The sequence below is a fragment of the Acanthopagrus latus genome, chromosome 1 (genome assembly GCF_904848185.1).
Source record: "Acanthopagrus latus isolate v.2019 chromosome 1, fAcaLat1.1, whole genome shotgun sequence".
Classification (NCBI taxonomy): domain Eukaryota; kingdom Metazoa; phylum Chordata; class Actinopteri; order Spariformes; family Sparidae; genus Acanthopagrus; species Acanthopagrus latus.
The window spans coordinates 26,790,424-26,798,516 of NC_051039.1; positions in this window are offsets into that span (position 1 = coordinate 26,790,424).

Sequence of the window (8,093 nt, forward strand, 5' to 3'; positions counted from 1 at the left end):
GGTTTTCACCGGGTACTCCGGCTTCCTCCCACAGTCCAAAAACATACTGAGGTTAATTGATTATTCTAAATGAATGAATGAGAGTGTGCCTGGTTGTTCGTCTCTATGTGTAGCCCTGCGATAGACTGGCGACCTGTCCAGGGTGTCCCCTGCCTTCGCCCTAAGTTAGCTGGGATAGGCTCCAGCCCCCCCCGCGACCCTGCAGAGGATTAAGCGGCGGATGGATGGATTTTATTCAAGACATCAGTAATAATTACAAACATGCCACCAAGGATAGGGAAAGACAGCTGATTGCAAAAGTTACAACAGGGAGGATAGTAAAAAAAAAAATACAGGTTGCAAAAATTTGCCAGTGAATCTCTTGGATTTTCAAATGAGCATTTCAAACAGAATGAGAGTTTTCATTTTGAAAGAAATAAGACCAACAGGTTCACTGATGACTTCAAAAAAAGAGTAAAGGCATTCTATCTAAGAGATGATGTCAGTAGGATCACCACAGGAACCAAACAAACACTCACAGTGAACAAGGTCAGAATGCAGAAGAAGTTCCTGGCAGATACACTGCAAAATATTCATAGAGGCTTTTTAGCAGAAAATCCAGAACAAACAATATCATATTCCCTTTTCTGTCATCTTCCCCCTTTTTGGGCTGCCAACAATCTCAGACACATGCATGTGTAAATTGCACATGCATGTGTAAATTGCATGAAAATCTGAGCTGTGCAGCTGTGAAGCTCAGTCAGCTGAAACTTACTGAGACTGCCAATCTGGAGCAGATGGTAGAGATGGTGTGCTGCAACTCATCCAACAAAAGCTGTATGTATGGAGAGTGTCCCCATCTCAAGTGCTTATAACAGTACTGCAAATGTATCTTTTATACAGTGGGTAACAGAAAAGAAGGAGATGGATAAAAAGAAAGAGGGAGACGTATAAGAAATCTGTGGAGGGCACAGAAGAGGACCTCATGGAGCTCTTCAACAGCTACATAAAGCGATTTAAACAGCATCACTTTAACATTAAGCAGCAATATGCCTTCTGAAAAAGAGCTTTGATACATGTTGACTTTTCCGAAAATTACAGCTGTAAATACAGCTCCCAAGTTCAGGCGGTCCACTTTGGGGCTTCACATCAGCAGGCCACACTTCATACTGGTGTGCTGTATGTTGGCAGACACCCAGAGCCTGTGTGCTTCAACACCATTTCCCCAAGTAGACACAAAGGCCCTCCAGCAATATGGCAACACCTACATCCTGTGCTGGATTACCTTCAGGCCCAACATCCACAAGTGTCTGTGCTGCACTTTTTAAGTGATGGCCCCTGTACTGAGTACAAACAACGAGGCGACGTCAGAGGAGGATTCAAGGCGGGTTCTTGGAAATTTTCCGAGGCTAGTCACAGGAAAGGAGCACCAGATGGTGCGGGGGGGGCTTAAAAAGAGCAGCTGATATGATGGTGGCAAAGGGCCGTGACATCCCAGATGCAGCAGAGTTGTACAAGGCCTTGACTGAGATAAACACAACAGTGAAACTGTTCTGTGAAAAGCCAAGATGTTGAGGAAGCAATGGAGAACATGCCAAAGCTGATACCAGCAGTTCCTGGCACCATGAGAATTCAGCAGGTCCTTACTCTGGCTCCATGAGAATTCACCAGGTCCTTACTCTGGCTCCATGAGAACTGCTATCTCATGATCCAAGCTGTATGTGCACAATACGGAAGCAGTTTAACTGCGAGTGCTTCAACACCCAGTGTTTCAGTTTTGACCAGAAGAGAGCAACTGCTGTGCCACAGCCAGCCAGTGGAGGGAATCCAGAAAATGATATCCATTTGGAAAGAGCTGATTGGGAAAAGGTGTATTCTTAGATATGAAGGTCTGCTCTGTCTTTGGTACTCAGAATTATTTTAACATAATTAAGCACGAGGTGGTTAATGTTTTGAAATTTGTGGCCATTTGCTTACATTTTGTAAGTCAGTATGACCCTCAGGAAAATGTTTTTTACAGTGATGGTCCACCACCCCTGAATGACTGTGAAGGAAACACTTGATGCGTGGGTAATTTTTAAACTCTGACATTTACCATGCATTTTAAAATGACCAGTTTGTTTGAAGTGATGTGTTGTACTTTGCATAGGCCCTGTTTCACAATATAGTCATCAAAGCAACAAAGCAACAGAATTTTGAGTTTGAGTGTCTCAAAAAAAGAAAAGTTTTAAAATGTATAATTTGATGATTATGTTTGATTATTTGATGATGGATCTTTAAAAGTGATATGTTACTTGATTGTATTTAATGTATACTGTATTATGTTAGAATGTGTGATTGTGTTTTTCGGACCCCAGGAGCTAGCTGATGTTAACAAATGGAGATAAACTAATAGACATAAAATTGAATTTAAATCGTGTCATCAGTCATTTTAAACATGTGTGCAGCTCTGCTTATTCACTGCAGCTGAAAGCATATTAAAAGTCCAGTTTGTCTCAGTATGAGTGGGGTGTTTGTATGTGTCATATTTCCATGGCATAACTAGTCATGGTTCCATGGTATGAAACCTAAAGCCTTCAGGGCACAGACACTGACAATGGACTTTTAATTTGGATGAATACAGTAATATTTGCAAATTCTAACCTTTGGAATTTGAATGAGGGAGAGGGAGTAGGTGTAGTTTTAGCTTTAATGTGGCACTTACACTTCTTTTCCCTGCCAAAACAGTCAGACATGCATTAGAGATTTTTTACATCTGCCTTTATCCATGTGGGGACTGGATATCTCATTAAATGGTCTATTTCAGCTTTATGGTGTACTGGTTTCTATGTAGGCTATGTTGTTTTTTACAATACAAATTTCTTTAATTCCATGGAAAGACAGAGGTATTATTTGTACATAAAGAAATTAGCAGTGAGGTTTGGTAACGCTCAACATCTTCGATCTCTGAGTACACATAATAGCTGCCCCAAAAAATGATGTGAATATTTTGTGCAGTACAGATTGTGGTTTGTGATGTTGGGGCTTTTTAAGTACACATTGACTTGACTTGCTGTTGTAGTTGAAAGCAGAGTGGTATTGCCTGAATAAAGTGTTGATTTATACTTTGTGTTGATGCAGTTTATGGTCACATAAACTCCAGCACGGAGTGAGGTATCAGAGGAACTAGTTCACACAAGTCCGGCCCTGGCATGATGCTCAGTTACGTAGGACAGATGATGATACATCACACACATCACACTTAACTCCTTTTTCTGTTCATTTCTGTTTACTCTCTTTCTCATATGCTATTTCGTCATGCTCTCACCCTGCACACACATGTCCGTTTTTAAGTTTCATTCGAATTATCATCCTCTATCACACACTCCCTCACAAATCACAAATCTTATGAGCATACAAGCGGAGAAAGAGGAGGTATGTCAGTTCATATTTCTGTATAGGTGGGTTCGGGGGCGGAGCAGTGGGCATGTCCAAAAGAGGTGTAGATAGTGAAAGAACAGAGGGGATGAGTGTATGTGACAAGAAGACAAAGAGGAGGACACCACTTCATTGCAACTTCCTCAGCTGTGAGAGTATCCCAATGTCAAGGTGAGTGTTAGAAATACTTCTCAATGAATTCACAGTTCACAGCACTATGATGACTGTTTAGCTGCGATCACATCAACAAGGAGACTTTTCATTGTTTTGATCTTCTCATGACTTTTATTAAGCAGTTCCAGATGTGTCCAAAATGTTATTATACTTTATATTGGTGTGCTCTCTCATCCTTATGCAGTTTTTATTGTTGTTAATTGGGCTTGTTGTTGTTGTGGTTGTTGTTACTGCAGACCTGTTTTTTCACATGCTGACCTATCTTCCTACAGTGCATGTTTTTTTTCTAATGTATTTGAATGACAGTTCAGTTTCATATCGTGCATTCTGAGTGAGTGATGTATTTCATCATACAGCGCTACAACACAACAACATAATATGAACAGTTCCATATGTGTGTGTTTTTTTGTTAATGTAGAAAGAAGAGATTCTCATGTAAGATACTAAGATACTGTCTCTTATCTGCACAGATCATGCACTACCAGATTATGTGGTATTTAATATTAGGAATTTTACAACAACAATACAATATCACAGTATCACATCACTTTTCTTCGGAGCATTAGCACATATAAGTGAGGTCTATATATTTTGTAGTCATACATAAATAAATAGATATACAATAGTTGAATTGCTCACACTGCATGTGCTACAAGCATAAATACATATTTGCAGCTCATTTAAACCAAGTAATGGATGTTCTGTGGCTGTACTTGACTATAACAGCCTTCCATTGCTGCTAACCCTGTCTGTCATCGCTCATTTTTATCGCCAATATAACTGATCTCACAGCACAGCTGTGGATGGTTGTGCAACATGTTATGAGCCACAATCCAAATTTCACGACTGCAAAGGCGACTGTTGTGAGGCAACAGAAAGCAGATGTTAAACAAAAACTACAACCCAAAATCACAGAGATGTTGATTCCCATGGGACTAAAATCACCACGTGGCTTCTGTGTTTGATAAAGTTTGGTTGTGTATTTGCGATGGAATCTTCTAAAATTACAGACAGAACAGATTTGCATGGGATTAAGATCACAGTTAACTGCTGCAGTTTTTAAAATACTAGAGATGTCCTTGGTAATTGTCCTGTGTGAATAGAGATAGTTCCCAGTTTATTACCGGATACAACTGCCACAAAATGCAGTCTAATAAAAGAGCCCTGCAATAAATCCTACCTTCATGACTGTTTTAGAGAGGTGTTCATTAATCTTCATGGTCCTTTTGAATTGTATTGCTTGCTACTGATGGGTTGTTTCAAATATTTTGTTCCCTTGATTGATATCAAATTATGGTAAACTAAATATTAGCGTGGTGTCCCCAATAAAACTGATACTAAATGTCAAAAGCAACTATACAGCAAAGCAGCTGATGGCTCGCCAGGCAGGAAAGTCAGCATGCTGAAAAATAATACACAACCTTGTCTTCACTGAAATGTGATCACACAAAAGAAGTATGAATAATAATCTGCAGTTTGCTGTTTGGCTCACTCTCACTCTGTACTATATGTTCAGCCTTTCTAAGATCACTCGTTACTCTTATTGTGGTTAGTCAAGTTCTCAATTTTTTATCTTGAGGGCAGCTGTCACAGTAAGATGTCAAAACTGAACTGATGCCAAAACATCCCCACATTTGAGATCATCTAAGCATTTTACACTTTAGGGGGAAAGGAGTCACGTCATGGGTAGATTTGTTCATGTCTGTGTACCTGTGCAGACATGGTGCTGTGTTTACCTCATCCAGGCAGTCAGGACAGGGGGATGTGACTAAGCATGTTTGAATGGCTGTATGCCAAAATACTATGGCAGCCTTTGAACAGTCCACATTTAATCTAAAATATGAAGTGATAATTAGGTGTTCCACATGTCTGCTGATTTTAGATATATTTTTCATATATCCAAAACTTTACTGAGCAATTGAACTATACTGTTTAATACCACTGTGTCACCTAAAATAACTGAGCATTAGTAACAGAGAAGAACACTGGAAGAGGGGACCGGAAGGTCTCAATAGATTAATCAGGTCACAGAATCTGACATGTGGCACAATCTGATACTGCTGTGTTGGTGTTGTTCCTGGAGCATCATCAGTACTGTTGCTTCACATCCATCACTGAAACTGACCAGTCATTCTTTGGTAATGTTGTATCTTAGTGACATCATCTTTCAAAAACATGTCTGGTTCGTAAGTTACTGCTAAACTACAATGGTCACAATGGACAATGGACCCATTCAGTCATTTAGGCATGAGGATATATTGGTTGCCATGTTAGTCCTGGATTGAGATTACATATGATGTTCCAGGAACAACATCAACATGAGTTGCAAATCTATGACATCAGATCTTTGTGATTCTACATTTCATTCTTTAAAAGGTCATCTTGACTTCGTTGTTCAGTTTGTGCTGTTTAATATCATTTGTTAATTATTCAGTATTAAAAAGTAGACATACATCTAGCTTGTGCTAACAAGTCACTGTAAGCAGTCATATCTGCAACTTGTACAAACTGAAGTAGCTCTGAAGTCCTCCTCTGCCTCAAGTCCTCATGTCACACTCTACAGCACTGGTACCCGAGTCCAACAGAAAGTGGCTTTCTGCTTCCCCTCAGTGGGAATCAGTTGAACATAGCATTTCAATTTTAGCTAAGTTCTCAGTATTTTTCATTTTTTACAGTTGTCTCAGCTAACAGCTCTTACAGCAATAGAAACAGTATGTAGCACAACCGCTGCCAACTATGCGGCCTGGCGTGTCAGTTGTCTTTATTCTTGGTTAAACATTCTAGCATGGGGTGATAGAGTGCCGATGGGTCTGTATCAAAAACATAAAAGGTGTAGAAAGTAAGCATCTTAGCAAATAAAGTTATCTTTATTACTTTCACATTTTAGTTAAATCTGGTGTCCTGGTGGTTTCAGCCAAAAGGACTGATAGAAAGAGGTTATCTCAATGAAAAGAAGTTGATATACAGAGATAACATCAATCCTGACAATGACATGCTTGTAAAACATTCACTGTCTGTATTGCTTGAACTACATGCATAGTTGCTGGTATGTGGTTAGACTGCAAGAACAGGCTTTGGCATGTCGAGTGTATCAATGGGATATTGTTTAACTTTTTCAAAAACCAAACACATTGGTTTGGTTTTTGGAGGTGGTGGGAAAAAAACACCTGGGGTTGTCAGTGCCACATATTTTCAGGAGAGCACTTGCCTACTTGTGGTTGTCAAAGAGTTGTTTATTGAAAAGCCCCTAACTGTGGTCAGAACTGTGTCAGAGGAGAACGCTGATTTGTGAAAGGAACCCATAGATTTATATGAAGAAACCTGATCTGTACAACCTGCCTGACACTGAAATGAATGGTCTTGATTTTTTATTTTGGCATTATTGGCAGGATTACTGACTCCACAGAGGTTACCGTCCGACTATGAAGGATTATGCATCCCTGCAGAGATGAATAGGAAGTGAGATGGCTCTGTCATTAGCTATTTCCATGATCAGCTTCTAAGTAACAATGTTTAAGTTTCACTTCAATATATGAGTATGGTAACTCACACTGTGTCTGTGTATCACATCTATGAACATGGACATGTACATTATAGTAGATGGAGTTTAATGTGGATGTAGACTTTTTTCTCATTAGGTTTTCCAGAGAAAGAAGAATGAAGGGAAAAGTGTGTTTGAGTACTTTATACTACGCTGCATATACTCACATATCAGCCTATCCTAATTAGGAGGACACACACAACAAGTACTCCCTTTCAATGCTCTTAATACCACAAAGCCGACTGAAAGGTTGGGGAAAAAACGGCACTTAAAAGGCACAGAAAAATGTTGTGAGGAGTATGATAAAATACATAAATCTATACCATTCATAAAACAATAGAAAAGAGGCTGGCCTTCCTTACATAACCAGCAAAAATATTGCCTAAAAATAACATTCTATGATGCTGACAGGCTTGAAAGGAAAACACACATTTTAGTGGCAGATGACAAGAGACTAGAACACCTGAGTTGATGTGTTAATCACCAAAGCCATGATAATACCTCATCATTTATCAGACAAAGTGTATCTCCTTGAAATCACCACAAGACTGTCTGGTGGAAATTATTGCACAAGCGTGCATGAGAAGGCATGTTTGATGATTTTTTTCCCCTACACGTATGTTGTAGATAGTTTAAGGACTAAAAGGCATGTAACGACACAACGGTAGATAACCAACAGTAATATTATGACTGAATAAAGGAACAGTAACACAGGATTGTTATGATATCGGCATATATACGCACACACATATGTATGAAGAGATGTCAGGGTGAGTAGGCTGCCAGGTTACCAGCAGTTAGAGTCTCATAACAGTTTCCTCTGTAATTAAGTAGATTTGTAATTGAGCAATAAAGACTAACAAGCCAGACGATTATGGTACTCATTTCCTTTAGTCATTCTACATGAGGAAACAGAGTAACGATTTATTATGTATCTGCAGGCAAGGGCAAGTCTACTGGTTATATCATCATCAACATTACC